General features: G+C 42.8%; 1 pseudogene across 1 annotated transcript in view; it reads right to left on the reverse strand.

Annotated features, from left to right (window-relative positions):
• Window positions 1-20,383, reverse strand: part of LOC143926351 (cryptochrome-2-like) — a 77,124-nt pseudogene that overhangs the window by 47,042 nt on the left and 9,699 nt on the right. The window contains exons 3-8 of the transcript XR_013262091.1: window positions 11,858-12,000; window positions 10,013-10,038; window positions 9,254-9,342; window positions 8,771-8,911; window positions 5,616-5,927; window positions 2,447-2,598 (exon numbers count right to left, since the gene is read on the reverse strand). The product of XR_013262091.1 is annotated as a cryptochrome-2-like (transcript). The remainder of the gene's footprint in view (window positions 1-2,446; window positions 2,599-5,615; window positions 5,928-8,770; window positions 8,912-9,253; window positions 9,343-10,012; window positions 10,039-11,857; window positions 12,001-20,383) is intronic.

Below are 20,383 nucleotides of genomic sequence, written 5' to 3' on the forward strand. Positions count from 1 at the left end.
ACATTAATGGCTGTGTGTTGAGTTGTTTTGAGGGGATAGCAAATTTACACTGTTATGCAAGCTGTACACTCACTACTTTACATTGTAGACAAGTGTCATTTCTTCAGTGTTGTCACATGAAAATATAGAATAAAATATTTACAAACATGTGAGGGGTGTACTTACTTCTGTGAGATACTGTATATATGGGCCGACACTGGTAAGTAATATAAGAGATCTGAATAAAGCTTGGGCACAGCTCACTAATGCATGCTGAAATCTCATTGTTCAAGTACCGTTCCCTTTTCGGATTAGAGATGGGAAAGGTACCAGCATGGCATGCACACCACAGCTATTCGTGTGAAGTCCCAATAGTGTGTGACAACTAAAGACTTATTGATCTGATCTATCATGCTCTGTAAATTATCTGTCTGATTTGACCACCTTAGGAGGTCCAAAGCAGGAAAAAAAGGAACGTAGACCCAAAACAATTACAGCAAGAATGCCAATGTGCTCAAATGATGTCATACTAAACCTCCAACAACATAATTCCCCTTTATCATATGATATGGAAGGGGGGGGGGGGGGGTGTACAAACAAGTGGACATGCAGTACAGATTTAGGCCGCGTACCCACGCGGGGACTGTTCGCTCAACTTTGTCCGTCAAAGAGTTTCAGCGGACAGTCCGCTCAAAATTAGCATGGACGGACTTGCCCACACACGACGAACGAACAGTCCGCTGAAACCGTGCGCGATGACGTGAACGGCACGTACGACGGGACTAGAAAACGACGTCCTATACACTGCAATACAACTTTCGGCGTGTAAATTCTTTCTGAGCATGCGCGGAACTTAGTTTGACGAACAAGCCTACACACGAGGGGACTGTCCGCTCAAACAAAGTTTCAGCGGACAGTTTTTCGGAAATTCCGAAAAACTTTGTTCAGCAGACTGTTCGCTGAAACTGTCCGCTGAAAGCCCACACACGAGCGGACTGTCCGCCGAAACACTGTTCAGCGGACAAAGTTGAGCGAACAGTCCCCGCGTGTGTACGCGGCCTCAGGTCTGCTTCAATGTGACCCCAACTGCTAAATGCATACCTTAATCTGAACTTTAATACCATCATGGTTATAAACTCATTTTGTACAAACTGGATACACACTTCAAAATTCGCCAACTTTGTGTATCATCACAGCGCCACACACAACCCTACCCCAGCCGCTACTTAAATATATGAGTACATAAACCAGAAGGTGAATAAAGAAATATATATAAATTACCACATAAACCACCTTGTAGCGCTCGACTTATAAAAAAAATATATGCAACAAAAATTTTTTATCATTGATTGCAATACTGTGTTTTCCCAAAATCTATATAAATTCGCATATGCAAAATCACTTATAATCAAAAAGCGATAAAATACAATACAGATGTGAAACAAAATAGTCCATAAGAAAAAAATCTAAAATGAAAAAAAACTTTTCCTTGTGTGAAAAATCAGTGTCCATATAATGAAAGCCTTCACCACACCCTTGGTGTTCGTGACCCCCCTCGTTGGAGCACTCACCAGCTGCAGCGCTCATCACTCTCGTGTTGAGCTAGATAAGTGTTTAAGATCTTTTTAATGATGTCAGTAGATGTTCGGCAATCACTTGCAGTATAATTCCCTTAAGGTATCACTGGAATTCCCCCTAAAAATACCTCAGAGAGAAAGAAAGACTTTCCATAGTGTAACACTGTAAAAATATTTTAATCTCGATGCACTCACATGAACATAACTTGAATGAAAGCACTTACAAATCACTTCACTCCTCAGCAACAGCTCCCTTGTCTCCAAGGCATTGGTGGTCACACTAGATACTGGCAGGATTAGCGGCACAAATACTGTCTCTAACTCTTATTTACTGCTGTTTGGTACCTGACAGCGAAGCATAGAGTTTGAATCCAGCGCCACAATCTTCCAGTCCTCTCTCCTGTGTCACCTCCTCCCTCCGCCTCAGCTGTAATCCTTAGTATGTCAAAAGATAGTTGCCAGATAGCCACGCCCCCGACATGTTTCGTCACAAGACTTCCTCATGGGATCCCTATCGCTTTTTGATTATAAGTGACTTTGCATATGCGAATTTATATAGATTTTGGGAAAACACAGTATTGCAATCAATGAAAAAATGTTGTTGCATATATTTTTTTATAAGTCGAGCGCTACAAGGTGGTTTATGTGGTAATTTATATATATTTCTTTATTCACCTTCTGGTTTATATAAACTCATTTTATTTTCACTGGGATAGACGCCATCATGGTGGTACTGATGTCAAAAAATGTTGTGCAATAAAATTCTGTTGCCCATTTACCATGTGTCAAATATAGGCACCGAAAAACCTACTCCAAAATGAAGCAATACACTCCCCTGAAAACATAAGCACAATAATTTAGTCCTTACAAATATTTGTGTCACCACACACCTGACATAGTCCCCGCTGGGATCCGTCCGTCCTCCGAAGCCCACAGGGCAGTAACAGTGGAAGAACTGCTGGAAGAATGCGCTGCACGACAGCCACATCCAACTTCCTGCGTTTACGCTGAAAACCGCGTCCAGCAGAAGTTCATCAAACACCTGCAGACAGAGACACAGACTAATGAACAGAATTATAGAGGAATTGGCAGTCAGCAGCTCGGTCTAAACACTGACCCTCCCTGCATAATGCTGCAGTTTGGCAAATCACAGGCATCCTAGGAGTCAATAATCCAAAGGATTGCAAAAGAAAGGCAATGCTTTTCATCTCTCAGTACCTTCTATTATTACTAATTAAAGTGTTACTAAACCCACAACAGTAAAAGCTGTCTGTATTAGGGGTGGATCCAGAGTCTAGTCTTGGGAGGGGCACTGCCAGAAAATAAAAAAAATTGAGGGGAATTTATCGGGAAAATGGCTGGTATTGGTGCGTCAATCATCCTGGCACCATGGTTGTTATGGTGTCAGGATGATTTAAGTGCATTTGTTCTTATATTACATTGTTAAATAAAATGAAATAGTTAAACTCACAATATTGCAGAATCAGTGGGAGCCCTGAGTGTGTCACTAGCCACTGTCGCCTGCCACAAGTTATGGATAGTCACAAGTTGTGAATTGTCACTTGCCACAAGTTGCAGATTGTCACTTGCCACAAGTTGCAGATTGTCACTTGCCACAAGTTGCAGATTGTCACTTGCCACAAGTTGCAGATTAGGGGTGCAATGGATCAAAAAACTAACGGATTGGATCATTCCTTGGATCAGAGTCACGGATCGGATCATTTTTAGGATCAGCAAATAATAATTGAATTTGCAAAAACCTGTGAAAATAACACCATCATATAGTCCCCACTGTAATATCCACGTCATCTCCCCCACTGTAATATTGGTTGATTATGGCTGGGTATGGCAGAGTATTGGTAGAATATTGGCTGGGTATGGTAGAGTATTGGCAGAGTATTGGCACACAGCGCTGCTGCCATCCAATCTCTCCCCTCCACTGTAAAGATCAGTACAGAGAGGGGAGAGAGGGGAGAGAGGAACCAGCGTCATGACATGATTTGACGGAGCAATCACATTGTAAACGGTTGCCGGGTGTACAAAGATGGCCGCCTCTCCGGAGCTAGGCCGAAGCCGCATCCTTTCCTAAGGCTGAGGCCACGGAGCACTCCGCGGATCACAGCGTGTGCTGATCCGAACAGGGTGACCCGTTCGGATCACAGATCGGTGACGATCCCTTGCATCCCTATTGCAGAATGTCACTTGCCACGTCACCTGCCAGAGGTTGCGGATTGTCACTTGCCACAAGTTGCGGATTGTCACTTGCCACTTCAACTACCACACGTTGAGGATTGTCATTTGCCACACAGTGTGGACTGTCACTTCCCGTGTCCCAGACTGAAGACAGGCAGCAGAGAGATGATGTAATCTCTCTGCTGCCAGCGAGGGAGGACCTGCAGGGATGCAGGGCGGTGAGAGATATCATCTCTCTGCTTCCCCCGCCCGCCGCCCACTCACCTGCCCACTGGCCCGCCCTTCGAGGCGCCCGCTCACTCACCCGCAACAAAATTTCTCGTCAATTGCCCTGTTGCGCCCCCCCCGGTCTATATAAAGCATTCTTGTTAGACTCACCAGTGGAACTTAAGGGGTTGATCCTCTGCATTGTGTAAAAAAGGCTGTTCTATCCTGTATGCACAGATCCTCCCCCTCCTGCACTGTCTATCTACGAACAAACAGCTAAAGCAGGCAGAGTAGCCAACCTGCACATGCTCAGTTGTGTCTTTTATGCTGGAGAGAATAATTACTTATTCTCTGCGCTAGCCAGGTCACATGATTTTGGCATCACACATGCGGGTGTGTATACAGGCTGTAGTGGAAATCTCCTCCTTCCTGAATTCTCAGCACTGGAGAAACTGTGCAGTTTATCACTGACCGTGGTATACAGATCAGCCAAAAAGGTATATATAGTGGCAGTATTTTAAATTTAAAAAGAAGATTTATAAGCTGTGGGCACAGTGGGGGGGGGGGTGAATTATTTTCATATTACTGGATTTAGTAACACTTTATTTAACAGAGAGATAAAAAAGACAAAAAAAATGCAAGGCATGTCAAGATTCCTAATCCTTTTTCAAAGTATAAAGTGTATATAAACAAACACTAAGAAGGTGTGTGTGTGCATTATATATTCTTTAGTCCCTACACACTTGCAGTCATAGAGTGACAATGCAGCTCCTCCATAAATATATCATTTTAGCAACTAAGTGTTGTCACCGGGTTTCAGAAGTGTGCTGCTGGCAGATCTCCACATAAAAACAAAGGGGGGAAGAAAAGTTTGAAAAAGAAAAAGCAAGGACTGGTAGGCTGCAATATATTACATTTTTGCTCTTGGGTTTAAATGTGATAAGTACAGCTTTTGAAACACATAAAAATAAATAATAATTATAAATGCACTTTTGCAGGTACAAAATGCATTTATTATTATTATTTTTTTTTCTAAGGAGCTTGCACAGAATGGCACCCACAATCAGCTGACTGTCAGCATAGCAGTCTGCCCATACTTTTGATAAGGGCAGGCAGTTATCCGAGAGCAGAAAGATCAATGGACTACGAAAGTGCTCACCAGCACCCTCTCAGTTCAAGTGACATTCCTCCCTTTCCTGAAACTAAAATTCCACTGTCACTAACTACAAGCAGGCCGGCACCTGTAATGTCTCTTCTGCGATAATATACACCTACCTGCCTGCTTATGGTCTTCTCCTTCATGTAAACTGAGCTGTCCAAGCTCAGTTCAAGCCATGCACAGGAATTCCATCATCCCGTGCCGGCCAATGAAGATAGATGAAGACCAGAGCTGGCGAGGCACAGGGACTGTTGAAGGAAAAGTTAGTTTATAGCTGCGCTTCAAGCTTTTGCCTGGGTCTAACCAGATAGGTCGGCTTATTTCAGAGATCAGGTGAGGTCGGACAGTTTCCACCATGTTAAATATCAGACAATAATGCACATGGCTTCAGATGATCTCTCAGCCACTGACGAATTCTGAGGATTTGGACCCAGGCAAGCCCAGTTTTGACTGGTGCTCCAAGTTGCTGATTATTATTCTAAAAACCGCATCTATCTCACCTTAACCCCGCACTCCCAGCTATTCCACAGGTCACCTCGGGTCAAGAAACAGGCAACGGCATGCCTCGCCAGGTGGTGTATCCAGCCCTCCTGCCTCAACTGTGTCATGATGGCATCAATCCAGGGGAAGCCAGTCTTTCCTTCTGTCCACTTTGCCAGTGCCTCAGGGTTCTTGTCCCATGGGATCTGTACACAGATTGGATTCCCTTCCATTTGGTCGAACTTGGGGTTGTTGGTAGCTGCCGTATAGAAAAACTCTCTCCATAAGAGCTGACCGAAGAGGGAGAGAGGTGGGGGGCTATTTTTCTTCACCTGTTGTGGGAAAAAAAAAAAAACACACCATATGAGTTTCCTCCTTTGTTATTGGCACAATTTCATCCTTTTTTATTGGACTACATATCCCATGATCCCTGACCACTGTTTACAACAGTGGAAAGACAGAAGGCAGGTAAAAATGATGGCCAATAGAATAATCCTACCCACCAGACTAATTACACGGACATACTTACATGTCATGTAGAAAACTACATCAGTGTATTATAGGTTAATAGTCATTGATTTATAAGAAACTTAGAGGTATTTTGTATAATACTAAACTATGATAAGCTTACAGATTCTCTATATCTATCTATGATATAGAGAGAATCTGTAAGCTATCATAATTTAGTATTATACAAAATACCTCCAAGTTTCTTAGAAATCAATGACTATTAACCTATAATACAAGAGAGATTTAACCTATAATACGAGAGAGATTTAACCTATAATACGAGAGAGATTTAACCTATAATACGAGAGAGAGAGAGAGAGAGAGAGATAATTTTTAAAGCTCAACTGTCATCTCTGTCCAGCAGCGGCTCCTTCTCTGACCCGCTGTTGACTCACCGACAGTCCCATTCGCTTTAATGGGACAGCTGATGATGCGGCGGTGACACAACAAGGTGAGGGACGTGGCGGCAGCGGGTAAGTGGATGCCCATTAACAGGCGCTGCCATGATGAATATGAAATGACAGGTGCTCTTTACCTGTAAGGACTTATTCTTGCTGGTAGTTAGAATCTTTAATATTTGCAAACAAAATGAAGGTTTCCCCATTTAGAGTAATGAGCTGTCAGGTTAATAAAACGGCGATATCCGAACCGATCAATCATACAGTTTGTAGTGTACATAGATTTGCAAAACAATGCGATAAAGGAATATTCCTGAACTTTGTTTATATCTCGTGGTTACTGTGAAGTTGTGTGAATGCACCGATGCAGTGCATGATATCTCAGCTTGCAGAGCTTGGATTCATTGAAAGTTTACCAAAAATGTAAATATTGCAGAATATACAGCCTCATGCTACATAACTAAGCTACATTTCATGCTGAATAAATTAAATTAACTATTAAATTATTATTAAATCAGATTTTTTTTTTTAAATCATTGTTTTTTATCCACCCTGATATAGATCTATAAATAAATAAGACAGACTAGTTAATTTTAACCATGGCTTGGACAGAGTGCCTGGGAAGAGAGGACTGTCACTTCCAGGAATTTGAAATTAAATTACAGACTCCAGTAGACTTGAATGATGCTGTATTTATCTATTTTATCATAATTTTAATACATTTTTAAAAGTGACTGTAGCAGCTTGCTATAGGGGCACACGAGCTGAGTCACAGCTCCCTGTGTCCATTCAGACATGGAGCCGCGGCCTGCCTCCTTTCTCTCCTGATTGGCAGGCTGACTTTGACTCCTGCTGCTGTCAATGGCGCCACAATGCTGTCTCGGTCAATGAGGAGGGAATTCCCGGCTAACCGAGTGTCTGGTGCAACATTGCTGGAAAGAGATGGGTCTCAGGTAAGTATTGGGGGGCTGAGAGAGGCTGCTGCACACAGAAGGCTTTTTATCTTAATGCACAGAATGCATTAAGATTTAAAAAAAAAACCTTCTGCCTTTACAACCACTTTAAACCAAACTACCGTAAGTAAATTTCCTTAATAATTATACAAATTTTGAGTGGTTTGAATTATTGGACTACATCCAATTATCAGAAAGGTTCAACAAAGGAACCTGTTAAATAAGAAAGATAAAAAGATTAACCCTTTATTACAATAGGGGTGGCGAGGGAAGCAGTATTTATGCGGCTTATTATTAGAACAAAATGTATGACTCGAGGGGCAGAAATGACAGTGAAAGTGCTAGTAAAATTCGAGATCAAGAGTGGATATTGTTGCATGTGCTGAGAAATACCCATTCTAGGTTATACCGCTGACTATTCCTAAGAGGTTTTCTACACTGTAATTTTACATTGCATTTTTGATTATATATTGGTTCATGAGAGTTCTCTATTTTAAAAATAAATAAATCAGTAAAATACTTACAAAAAAAAAAAAAAAAAAAAAAAAGTCTCACAATCTCAGTCCCGCCCCTACAAAAATTAAGCAATGCCTACTAACCAGTAACTTGTACAGGTATTAATATACCGTACATTAGAGAATAGGGGCAGGGATGGCAAGCATTGCTTTTTGCACTAATTTAGTAATGCTAGCTCTCAGGAAACTCTGCTGTGTGTACACCAACTCTGATGGGGTTGGGTTGTAGAGGACTTTGTTGTCACACCGATTTTCTAAGGTGTTTAATGACAGACAATATACATATATCTGCTTTACCATACGGTGCAGCTGCAGTATCTTGTGTCTTATTGTATAATCCTATCCCCAAGGAATAAGTGCTTTGCTAGAAAATGCACAAAACATGCAACAAGCAGAATAGGAAGGAGTCCAGAATCTTTAACAAATTAAAGTGGTTACAAAGGTTCAAGGTTTTTTACCTTCTGTGCATGAAGGTAAAAAAAAAAAAAACCCTTCTGTGACTCGGCTCAGGTGCCCCCATAGCAAGCTGCTTGCTGTGGGGGCACTCAACAGGAGGGAGGGGCCAGGAACAGCAAAGAGGGACCCAACTGCACAGAGGAGGCAAGTATAACATGTTTGTTATTTAAAAAATAAAAAATAAAATAGGGACTTTAAAATCACTTTAAAATCACAGTAAAGCATTTGGCAATGGAAGCACTAAGTACAGAGTCCACCTCACCTACAGATTTTTTTTTACTGACTGACAAACTGTGATCAGGGAAACAATGTATTGAAGACATCATCTGACAGTTTGACTTACCTTCTGATAGAGTTCCCGTAACCGATAGTAGAAGAGTCGGCAGGAAAGACAGCCGAAGCGCAGGTAAGGGCTGAGACCCGTAGGGCTTGCCAGTAAAGAGTTGGCATTCATCCTGGGTCTTTCATAATGGGCCACCCAAGCCTGCAACAGACACAGATAATTTAAGTACTCAAACAAATAACACCAAATGACACCAGAAATGAAAGCTCCCCTATCCAGAGAGGGACACATGCCAAGTCAAAATGGATGGTAGCCAATCACCATATCACAATATTTCTATAGGAAACTTTAGCATTGAAAAAGCAACGTACCCAAACACAGAGAATACACAAACCATATGCAACAAATGGGACCCTGGCAAGAGTTGTAAGAACTAAACCCGGCACACCAGGGCTAACAACTAGGTCACCATGGACATTCAACAGTCGGCCAGCTGATGTGTGAGGGATAAAAAGCACACAAAATTCATCCTATCACACGCACCTTTCGCTCCAAGTGTCTGTCAAGGCGGGCCAAGGCTTCCGTTTCACCTCCGGGCCACACTGCTGCCCCTGGATTGTCCCGCGGGAAACCTGAGACAACATAGACAAAAGATTTATAATACTGATATTAACCTTTGTATATTTAATCGTACATTGTACGCAACAAAATAGAAAACAAAGTATTAGCAAATATATAACAATATTTAACAAAAGATTTTATTTGCAAAGTAATTCGGACAGACAAATTAGGTAAACACCGAGACGGTTACAAAATTATATATATATATATCAAAATCGAATCAAATCAAAAAATATATGAAAAATCCCAACAAAGGGGTAAAAGAAGTGAATTGCAGAGCTTCCGAGTTCAACTTATCATAACTAAAGTCCATAAGTCTCTCGTTGAGAGAGCTCGGGTTTCCGGGCTGTGTCGTATGGTGAACTAAAACAGAACAACTCGGGCCATATAATTAGAATATGTAACAATATTTCTAAAGAACCTCTATGGCCATTTTCATTTCTGCTAGTGTTAGAAGGCAAAGTCTAGGTTCACACAGCGGCAGTCCCTACCACCACTCTAAAAAGCACACAGGTGAAAGTGCGGTTGATCCGCCCATTTTTACCCCGTGTAATTAGGCCTAAAAGCATTACAAATCCAACTTTAAAGGGCACTCATGAATATTCTCATATGTTGCTTTTCTGTACTACATAGCTTTTCACATCTTAGTATGAGTAGGACGTTATATTGCTCACCATGAACCTCTGTCCAGGAGTTGTGATTGCTGGCTGTGCAGTAGGAAGAAATTAATTATTGCATCACAAACCTGGCAAATGGGGCAAATGATCTGATCTGGTACCAGTCTGGTCCTAGACCACAGACTGCTCCCCTGAACCTGATGAATTCAGGTCAGTCATTATTTTCCATATTACTATAGCAGTGACAAACTGCAGTGCGTTATATAGTACATAGATCTCTATACACCTCTCCCTGCCGTAGAGGAACTTACAGTCTAATGGCTCTTACCAATCATACAAGCAGAGACACAGTAAAGCCAATCTAGAAATCAAACACATCCTCAATGACAACACATATTCATATATCTGGAACATGGCAGCCAGGAACAAAAATAAAAGTAAACAATGCCTGGCACAGCCAAAAGCAAGGCAGTATAGTAGGGGTCCAAGCTGCATCCTAGTATCAGACATTAACCGGAGTAGTTGCGATTTCATTCCCCTGGTCATGTGATGATGCTTGGGCCTAGTGATTGGCTGCTAGACCTCGGCCCTCCAGCTGTGGTGAAACTACAAATCCCATCATGCCTCTAGGAGTCATGCCTGTGTTTATTAGAGTCTTGCAATGTCTTGTGGAACTTGTGGTTTCAAAACAGCTGGAGGGTCGAGGTTGCCTACCCCTGGTGTATACGGACAGCGGAGTCCATATACACTCACTGGTCCATAGAGCGAGCTCAGTCCATGCCCGCTCTGCATAAACTGAGAAGACACGGACCTGTCATCTGTCGGATCTGCACGAATCAGCAGGGAGTCAGCAGACAGATCCCCTGCTGATCGTAATGGAGTCTGCCTTGTGCCCTGTGTGAAAGGGGCTCTAATGGGCAAGCTTACCACCTAATGTCCACAGGACTGTTTAGACCAGCCTTTTTCAACTGGGGTGCCTTCAGGTCTCATCAGGGGTGCCTTGGCAAAATGACAAAAAATTGCCCAAAAATTGTACACAAGGAAGAGGGTTGATTAAGCCTGCATTTTAGTTACACAAATCCAAAATGTTTTCATTGTGCACCATTACAACCTTCCAGCTGCCAGTGTCCTAACAACCAATGAGGTCAATGGTTGATAAGGAGGACGTCAGGCCCCTGCACAGTTTGTCCCTCCCCTGCCCTTCTCGGTCAGCACTGGGGTCACATTAGCTGAGTAAGAGAAATTGAGGGAAAAGAAAAGAATACTAGTCAGTACCAGTGTACAAACGTATATTTGCTTTGGAAGAATAAATCACCTCCAATGTTGGGATACTAAGTGTGTGGATGTTGCTGCATATATTGCAAAACTATTAGGGCACTTTCCCACTGATGCGTTGGCGATACCGTAGTTTTAGCAGCGCTTTTCGGCTGCTAGTAGGGGCACTTCTAAACCCCGCTAGCGGCCAAAAGCGATGCTTTGCTGACGCTTCGGTGGCGCTTTAGGAGCAGTGTTTACACCGCTCCTAAAGTGCCTCAAAGATTCTGCTTGCAGGACTTTTTTTTTTAAGCGTCCTGCCAGCGCACCGCTCCAGTGTGAAATCAGTAAGTCTTGCACACTGGAGTAAAAGGAGAGGCGCTTTACATGCGCTATTTTTAAGGAAGGGGGGGGGGGGTGCACTGTGATGTAAAGGAGTGAAGGAGACGGACTTCTGATGATGGATGGGGGGGGGGGGGGGGGGTGATCTGGACACCTTGTCTTACAGATACAACTGGCCCTCTAAGGACGACCATCCATAATGCTGATGCAGCATGTGATGAAATAGAGCTCGACACCACTGCTTTTACACTAAAGGTTCATTAATTGGACAGATACAGTATGGAGGGAGACACACACTATTATCATGACTTACTTGTCCAAGTCATACAGGGTATGAGAGCTCTCCACAATGACTTCTACATCAGCTTCCTTGGCCAGTTTCATGATGGCTGCATCTCGCTCTTTCCCAAACGGTTCAGAATCGTACTAAAACGTTAGCCGGGTCACACCCCATTCCTGCAAAATATCAAGATGAGAGCCTATAAGAATGACTTAAGTGTGTGAAAATTTAAAAAGTACATCTGCATTCCACAAATTTACCATTGTAATGGTCCCAAGCTGACCTGCAAGTATTACACTACTGCAGCAGAGAACAAATTAGGTTTAATGCCCTACCAGACAGGGATATGCTGTGCAGCAGGGCTGTGTAAATACCAGTACTGGATGAACAAATGAAAATCCTTTGGCAGATAACAGCTTCCATAAATGTATTTCAGTGGCATGTTTACCTCTTTGCCTGGTATTCATTTTGACTAGTAAAAGGTTTTGAGTCACAAAACACTACTGAAGCTATGATAACGGTGCTGTGCTCCCAATGGAGTCATCTTTGCACCAGGCTTACTTTCGGTGCCCCCCAAAAAAGTGTCTGGTATGCAATATATTGAGAAGTGGATCTGCATAACTGCTTGTCTAGCCAAGTATCACATTATGTAACCTGCTGGCATCTGCCCAAAAATTTATAGTTTTTCTTAAAGGATTATGTAGGTCTCAGTCCGCATAATACACAAATAAATGGAGACAGCACAGCAGTACCTGTGCCAGGATAACATGCTAACGTTTGGAATGCTTGACTTAAGACGCCTGAGACTTCAGCTTGGTATTCAAGTTAAAACCCAAATGCTGTTTCTAAATATGTGTACATTTATTTTATACTCCTAATCTTCTTACGCCTTATTTTTGGGCAAAATCCCTTCCAGGCGCTCCGATTTACTGAGCTGCAAAAACAGAATGAGGAGCCCAAGGCTAATGTCCTGTACAGACGATTGTATTTTCTGACAATAAAAACGGTGGATTTTTTTCCCAAAGGATGTTGCCTCAAACTTGTCTTGCGTACACACGGTCACAGAAATGTTGTCGGAAGTTCCGAACGTCAAGAACGTGGTGACACAACGCGACGAGCCGAGAAAAAGGAAGTTCAATAACCTTCTGCTTAATTCCAAGCATGCGTGAACTTTTGTGCGACGGACTTGTGTACACACAACCGGACTTTCCGACAACAAGTTTTGTTGCCGTAAAATTTGAGAACTTGCTCTCAAACATGTGTGAGGAAATTCCGACAGCAAATGTTCAAAGGAGCCTACACACAATCGGACTTTCCTACAACAAGCTCACATCAAACATTTCCCATCGGAAGATCCGATCGAGTGTACGCGGCATTAGACTCATAGGGGTTGATTTACTGAAGGCAAATCAATTGTGCACTTTTGCAAGTGCAATTGCACTCTGGAGTTTCTCCAGAGCTTAGTAAATTAGGTAAAGCTTGACTTTACAAATAATACTCAATTACATGCAAAGAAAAAAAAAAAAAAAAAAAAAACATTTTTGCTTGCACATGATTGGATGATGGAAGTCAGCAGAGTTACCCCATCATTTCCAAAGCTCTGGAGCAATTGCACTTGCAAAAATGCACAGTCTATTTACCTTCAGCAAACCAACCCTGTAGTTCAACGATGACCCGACAGCGCTTTACACAAAGTGGCTGCGTCATTTACTATATCCCTTATCACAGAGTCGAGCAGTACCTTTGGATAATGTGACCTATTCAAGTGAACCGAGCTGTGCCACAACCATGAGCCAAACATTAGGAAACAGTTGCAGCATGGCAATTCCATTCCAAAAACTTGTTCGGCTGTCAAAAAAAAAAAAAAAAAAATATAATAATAATAATAATAATAATAATAATAATAATAATAATAATAATAATAATAATAATAATAATAATAATAATAATAATAATAATAATAATAATAATAATAATAATAATAATAATAATAATAATAATAATAATAATAATAATAATAATAATAATAATAATAATAATAATAATAATAATAATAATAATAATAATAATAATATAAAAATAGGAATAGAAATAGGGCATTCCGGAGGTAGGAGTATGGCCTCCTGAATGCCCGTCAGCCGTTCCTGTACCACTTTCTGTAAAACGATTCAGCGGAGATTACTTTTCAGAGACTACCGAAAGGCAAACAAGCCCAAACTGTTTAAAGGGATTGTAAAGTCTTAAAGCGGAGTTCCTCCGAAAAATGGAACTTCCACTTTAAACGGAAGGCGACCCCCTGACATGCCACATTTGGCATGCCATTTTTTTGGGGGGGGGGGGGGGGGGGGGGGGAGTGGATAACCTCTTTTTAGAGGGATCCAGCTCCCACCTCTCTCTCCCCCCCCCGGCAATCATCTGAGACACGTCACAGGTGTCAGATGATTGCCTGGCCAGTTACAGTGCGGCTCGCGCATGCGCAGTGCGTACCCAGCTGTAAAGCCAGAGGAGAGGAGAGGAGCTGCTCTTGTGCACAGTGCTGGACTGAGATCAGGCTCAGGAAAGTATTTTTGGGGTGGGGGGGGAATATTTTAACCTAAACATTTTTTACCTTAATGGAAGGAATGCATTAAAGTAAAAAAAAAATAAAAAAAAACGCTTGGGCTTTAGAATGACTTTAGTATTGTTTATGTGAGGATTTAGTAGATCACTGCAGCACAATTCTTGAATGCCACTACTATAGTTTTTCTGTGTACTTTTTTTTACTTTTTTCTCTACACTGTACAATCCTTCTTTTCCATAACTCCAATTTAAAGCCAAACATCAGAATCTCCCCACTCAGCCCTCAGTACTTCCTCCCATCTCCCATCCAACACTATAAATGCCAAAGCCCCCTCCCCCCCGCCAAAGTCCTATGCCTTTCTTTGATTTATATACAGCCCCTTTTCCAGATCACTATAAGCTGGTCATATCTTTTCCAGCAATGGGTACTAATGCAAAGTCATCTTTGCATCAATGTGCAGGCAGGGCGCCACTGTGAAGGGCTGCCTATGAAAGCACTCAATCACATGTTGTCTTCAGTTTTTCGCTTGGGAGAAGGCTGGGCGCCATTCACCCAGAAGACTGAGGGCAGCTTGGAAGAGAAACCAGGAGTTGAACATTAAAGTAGGTATCAAAGTGTATAATTTTTATGTTTTTTTAAACAAACATTTTATACTTACCTGCTCTGTGTAATAGTATTGCACAAAGTAGCCCCGATCCTCCTCTTTTCATGTCCCCGCCGGCACTCCTGGCTCCTCCTTCCACCGCCGAGTGCCCTCATAGCAAGCCTTTTGCTACAGGGACACTTGTTCTTGCTCGTTCCTGAGCTGGCCCTATGTACACACACTCAGCCCGCCCTCTCCTGACTGGCTGTGATAGTCTGCAGTGGAAGCCAATGTCTCCTGCTGCTATCTCCAAGCCAATGAGAAGGGAGAGAGCTGCTGGCAAGTATAAGAAGGGGAGCTGCATGCAGAAGGTTTTTTACTTCAGAGAATGCATTCTGCTGTTTCCATTATAAATGCTCAGCACGTTTCATTTAATCATTTTTAGAACAGCAGCAGGTTCCTGAAGGCTCTTGTAGAAAATGTGCTAAATATAGACCTGAACAACTTTGAGAAGGGAAAGAGCTCTGCCCAGAGGAAAGAACCAGCATAAAGAACCACAGTATGTGGAGGGGGAGAGCGGGCATTTATGCATGCGTCGAGGGGAGAGCGGCCATTTATGTATGCGTCGAGGGGAGAGCGGGTATTTATGTATGTGGAGGGGGGGGAGCAGGTATTTAAGATACCTGGAACTGTTGAATACCATTGGTGGCCAAGTACTTGTGATACAGCAAAGTTTTAGGACATTGCATGCCAGAAGCGTAAGTATAGAAGTAGACTTTTTTTTTTTTACAGGTGGGCTATAGCTTCATTTGGTACAGAGAGAACCCAAATGTGCAAATGTGGGTCGTTTAGGTGAAGTGCGTCCCTCCTGGTCGTTTAGTGTGACATTTAAGGCTCTAAATGTGGGTATCACAGCGTTCAGCTGAAGCTTGCCATGGGCTTGGGTGCTGCACCTGCCCCTGTCGGGCATATGAACACACTGCAACTAGACAGCTCCATGTGGAAGAGACCTTATGACAGGGTTGGAAACATACACAGAGCCATAGCGCCGCTCTAGACTGGCCTCAATGGACATCCTAGAAGCTCACCATTGTAGTCACTCTTCATCAAAGATATAAGAGAAGATCTGTCACACTCCACTCAACTCAACTCCTTTTGCAGTATTTTTTTTTTTTTTTTAATAATCAATACACTGACTGCATACAGTACATGTCTCCACCCAAAAAACAAAACTTGTTTTTTTTGGGTGGAAACATTACTGTATGCAGTCAGTTCATTAATTATTAAAAAAATACTGCAAGAGGAGTCAAGTGAGGTGTGACTGACATTCTTATGACGGGTTGCTTTAAATAAGCAGAAGTGACTTTATTGATACTGTAAATGGTAGATCAGACTAAGGCAGTGATGCAAACCTTGACACCCCAGATGTTTTGGAACTACATTTCCCATGATGCTCAGCTACACTGCAGAGTGCATGAGCATCATGGGAAATATAGTTCCCAAACACCTGGGGTGCCAAGGTTCACCATCACTAGCCATAGGGATCATTCTCATGACCGTTCATGGCTATACACCTCCGGAAGTATTTATGCGGCAGGCATAGCCTGGTGGTTACATTTAGCTATAGATGGAAGCCGTCTGTACCTCTACGGCTCTTCAAGGAGCAATTACATGCAGCTAGGGAGAGACAAGCGATTCTTTACAGACAATTTATGTCCGGGCTGCTTATTTGTCCCTTACCGCAGGTAATTGCGCCATGTGTCATTACATGTAAACATTGATGTGTACAGGGTGAGTGGTCACAGCTGAATGTAAACACTTGGTCATATGTGCTGCAGAAAAATGCTCATCTGGGTAGCGTACGGCCATCTTTTTAGGCAAGCCATTCACAGTTTGAATCTCTGCCAGTTTAGCAGGAACCAGCCGAGATTTAAACCGTGTATTGGCAGGCTGAATGTAAGTGTGATTCAGCATACTCATCGAAACTGAACACTGCCTGTGTGGCTGAGGGAGGCTGGGTGATTGCGAACTGTTTGCTCCCTCCTTAGGGAAGACGAAGGACGGCCATACATGTTTGGAATCTAGGCTGGTTCAGCAAGAACCGGCCGAGATTCAAACCATTAGTGGGCAGGCTGAATGTACTAAGTTAATTGATCCTTCAGCCCAAACTCTCTCATCCATGTCTTCATGGACCTTGCTTTGTGCACAGTCATGTTGGAACATAAAGGGGCCGTCCCCAAATTGATGAGATGAAATGGTCTAAAATGTCTTGGTATGCTGACGCCTTAGATGTTCCCTTCACTGGAACTAAGGGGCCAAGCCCAACCCCTTAAAAACACCACCACACCATAATTCCCTCTCCACTAAAATGATTGGGACCAGTGCACAAAGCGAGGTTCATAAAGACATGAATGAGCCAGTTTGGGGTGGAGGAACTTGACTGGCCTGCACCTCAACCCGATAGAACATCCTTGGGATGAATTAGAACAGAGACTGTAAGCCAGGCCTTTTTTTCCCCAACATCAGTGGCTGACCTTACAAATGACGCTTCTGGAAGAATGATCAAACATTCCCATAGACACACTCCTAAACCTTGTGGACAGCCTTCCCAGAAGAGTTGAAGCTGCAAAGAGTGGCCAACTCAATATTGAATCCTACGGACTAAGACTGGGATGCTAATAAAGTTCATGTAAAGGCAGGTGTCCCAATACTTTCGGTAATATAGAGTGTGTGTGCCCTCCATGCCAACTGCTGCAGTGGCATCAAGTAAACTGTAGCTCAACAAGAGATTTTAGTGCCAGAGGTGGTTCATCCCAGCTTGAAAGCATCCCCACATTACCAGCATTTTTAGATCCAGCACCATCAACACACAGTTGTAATTGGCCTCCAGCTTTCTTTGTGTACATGACCTAGATGCTTTGCCACAAAGCCCGTGCTCTAAAAACAGGTTTACAATCCTATTGAGCACGCCCGGTGAGGTCACAGTCACATTGGCAGGACAAAGATTCCTAGGGGAAGTTGTGCAGAAAGCTCAAATAATAGGACCAAGATAGTAGAGCACTCGAGCAGAGGCTCCCTGAGAGATGGGCTTTTCCACTAGGCTCGTGACTGCAAACCGTCACGTTTCTCACAGCGATTACCCCCGCCACTTCCTAGCACAGACAGAACCAATACAAGGAGCGCACTCTGCTGTGATCACTGTACAGGGAAAGCTTCATTATACCTATTAAGTATGCATGTACAATAACACACAGTTGTGCACAAAAGTTTGCATCCCCTTGAAGAGGTGGTAATATACCATATCCACCATTTTTAAAGAAAACATGAGTGAGCAGGCAAAACACATTTCTTTTATTTTCTATGGGAATCATATTCTGTAACTATAGGTAATAAAAAGAATAGCACACTTGAAATGTCCCCTGTTCAAAAGTCTGCACCCCGTTGGTTCTTAATATTGTGTATTGCCCCCTTAAGCATCAATGACAGCGTGCAGGCTTTTCTAATAGATATCTATGAGGCCCTGAATTCTTGCAGGTGGTATAACTGCCCATTCGTCTTGGCATAATGCCTCCAGGTCATGCAAAGTCTTTGGTCATCTTGCATGAACTGTACATTTGAGATCTTCCCAGAGTGGCTTGATTATATTAAGTTCAGGAGACTGATGGCCATTCTAGAACCTTCACCTAACCACTGGAGGGTCAGCTTGGCCATGTGCCTCAAGGTCATTATCAGGTTAGGCCTTGTTGACCCCTCTCCAAACATGGCACTTATGGTTGTGACCATAAAGCTCTATTTATGTCTCATCACTCCAGAGTACTGCGTGTCAGAAGAGGTATGCCGGGTCAAGGTGTTGGGCATATTATAACCAGGCTTTTTTGTGGCATTGGCACAGTGAAGGCTTTTCTGGAAACTTGACCATGTAACTAATTTTTGTATCATCGTATTGTGCTCCTTGAAACCACCACACCTTTTTCCAGAGCAGCCGGTATTTCTCCTGAGCTTACCTGTGGGGTTTTCTTTGTAACCTGAACAATTCTTCTGGCAGTTGTGGCTGCAATCTTTCTTGGTCTACCTGACCTTGGCATCAAGAGATCCCCAAATTTTCCACTTCTTAAGTGTATGAACACTACTGACTGGCATATTGAAGGCTTTGTTTATCTTTTTATATCCTTTTCCAGTCTTTATAAAGTTCCATTACCTTGTTACGCAGGCCTTTTAACAGTTATATTTTGCTCCTCATGGCTCAGTATCTAGCTTGTTCAGTGCAAGTGAGAGCTGACAAACTTATTGTCTATTTATACACAGACACTGACTGCAACATAAAAAGCCACAGATGTGGGAAATGTACCTGTAATTGCCATTTTAGCCTGTGTGTGTTCACCTTGTGTGTCTGTACCAAGGCCAAACATTCAAGGGGATGGAAACTTTTGATGAGGGCCATTTGGGTGATTTCTGGTATCATTACAATTTAAAAAGGTGCTAAACAGCTACGTGATAATAAATGGCTTCATATGATCACTATCCTTAAATAAAAGTCAGTTTTTTGGCAAGAACAGTCATATTTAAATATCAAAGTCCCAATTTCTCCGAGGGTATGCAAAATTTGAGCACAACTGTACATCATACAACAATCACTGAACCCGTCAACTAAACCCAATAGTAAGCTCCTTGAGGGCAGGGACTGATGTGAATGTTCAAAATATATGTAAAGTGCTGTGTAAATTGATGGCGTTATAGGAGTACCTGTGATAAAGTTCAGTTGGACTTTAAAGGAAAAGTATAGCCAAAGCTTATTTGGGTGTACTTCTATGGATCACAGGAGTGCAGTGCGTTTTGCACTCCTGTGACCCATTTTCATGAGACCTGGACCTCTGCTGTGTCTGACAATAAAACTCTGCTGACTGAGCTACCCAAGATGCTGGACAGCAGCCTGTCTGATCCATTGGACAACCCTGCCTTGTACCCTGTGCTAACGCGCAGCAAAATCCATCTCCCCACCAGGTCTGGTGAACGTCGGTTAGTACTTAGACTCTGCACGTCAAGTGAGTCTGTGTCATTTGCCAGGGTAACCTGCCTGTCTTCTTATGCTGCTGAACCCTGTATGAGCTTCCCCTTGCTACAGCAACTGGAATTTGAGCCTGACCCCTGATCGCGACAGGATGATTTTAATGCTGCACCTAGTAGGCACCCCCTTTCTACCTCAAGGCAATAGGTTCACTAACAGCACACATGGACACTACCTATGCTCCCCTTTTCACCTTGTTCAGCAGAAACCCTGCATATGCCCCAAGTTTCTCTAGATGGAGCTTACCCAGGGCTGAGGTCTCCTGTCCCGCATTCCCAAGTGACAGCGCTGGGCCAATCACCAAGCTCCAGTGCTGGTACACTGAGTGAACAACATACTCCTCCATACCTG

This window comes from Lithobates pipiens, unplaced genomic scaffold (assembly GCF_037356315.1).
Source record: "Lithobates pipiens isolate NorthernLeopardFrog02 unplaced genomic scaffold, aLitPip1_a1.2 Scaffold_10, whole genome shotgun sequence".
In the NCBI taxonomy this organism is placed as follows: Eukaryota; Metazoa; Chordata; class Amphibia; order Anura; family Ranidae; genus Lithobates; species Lithobates pipiens.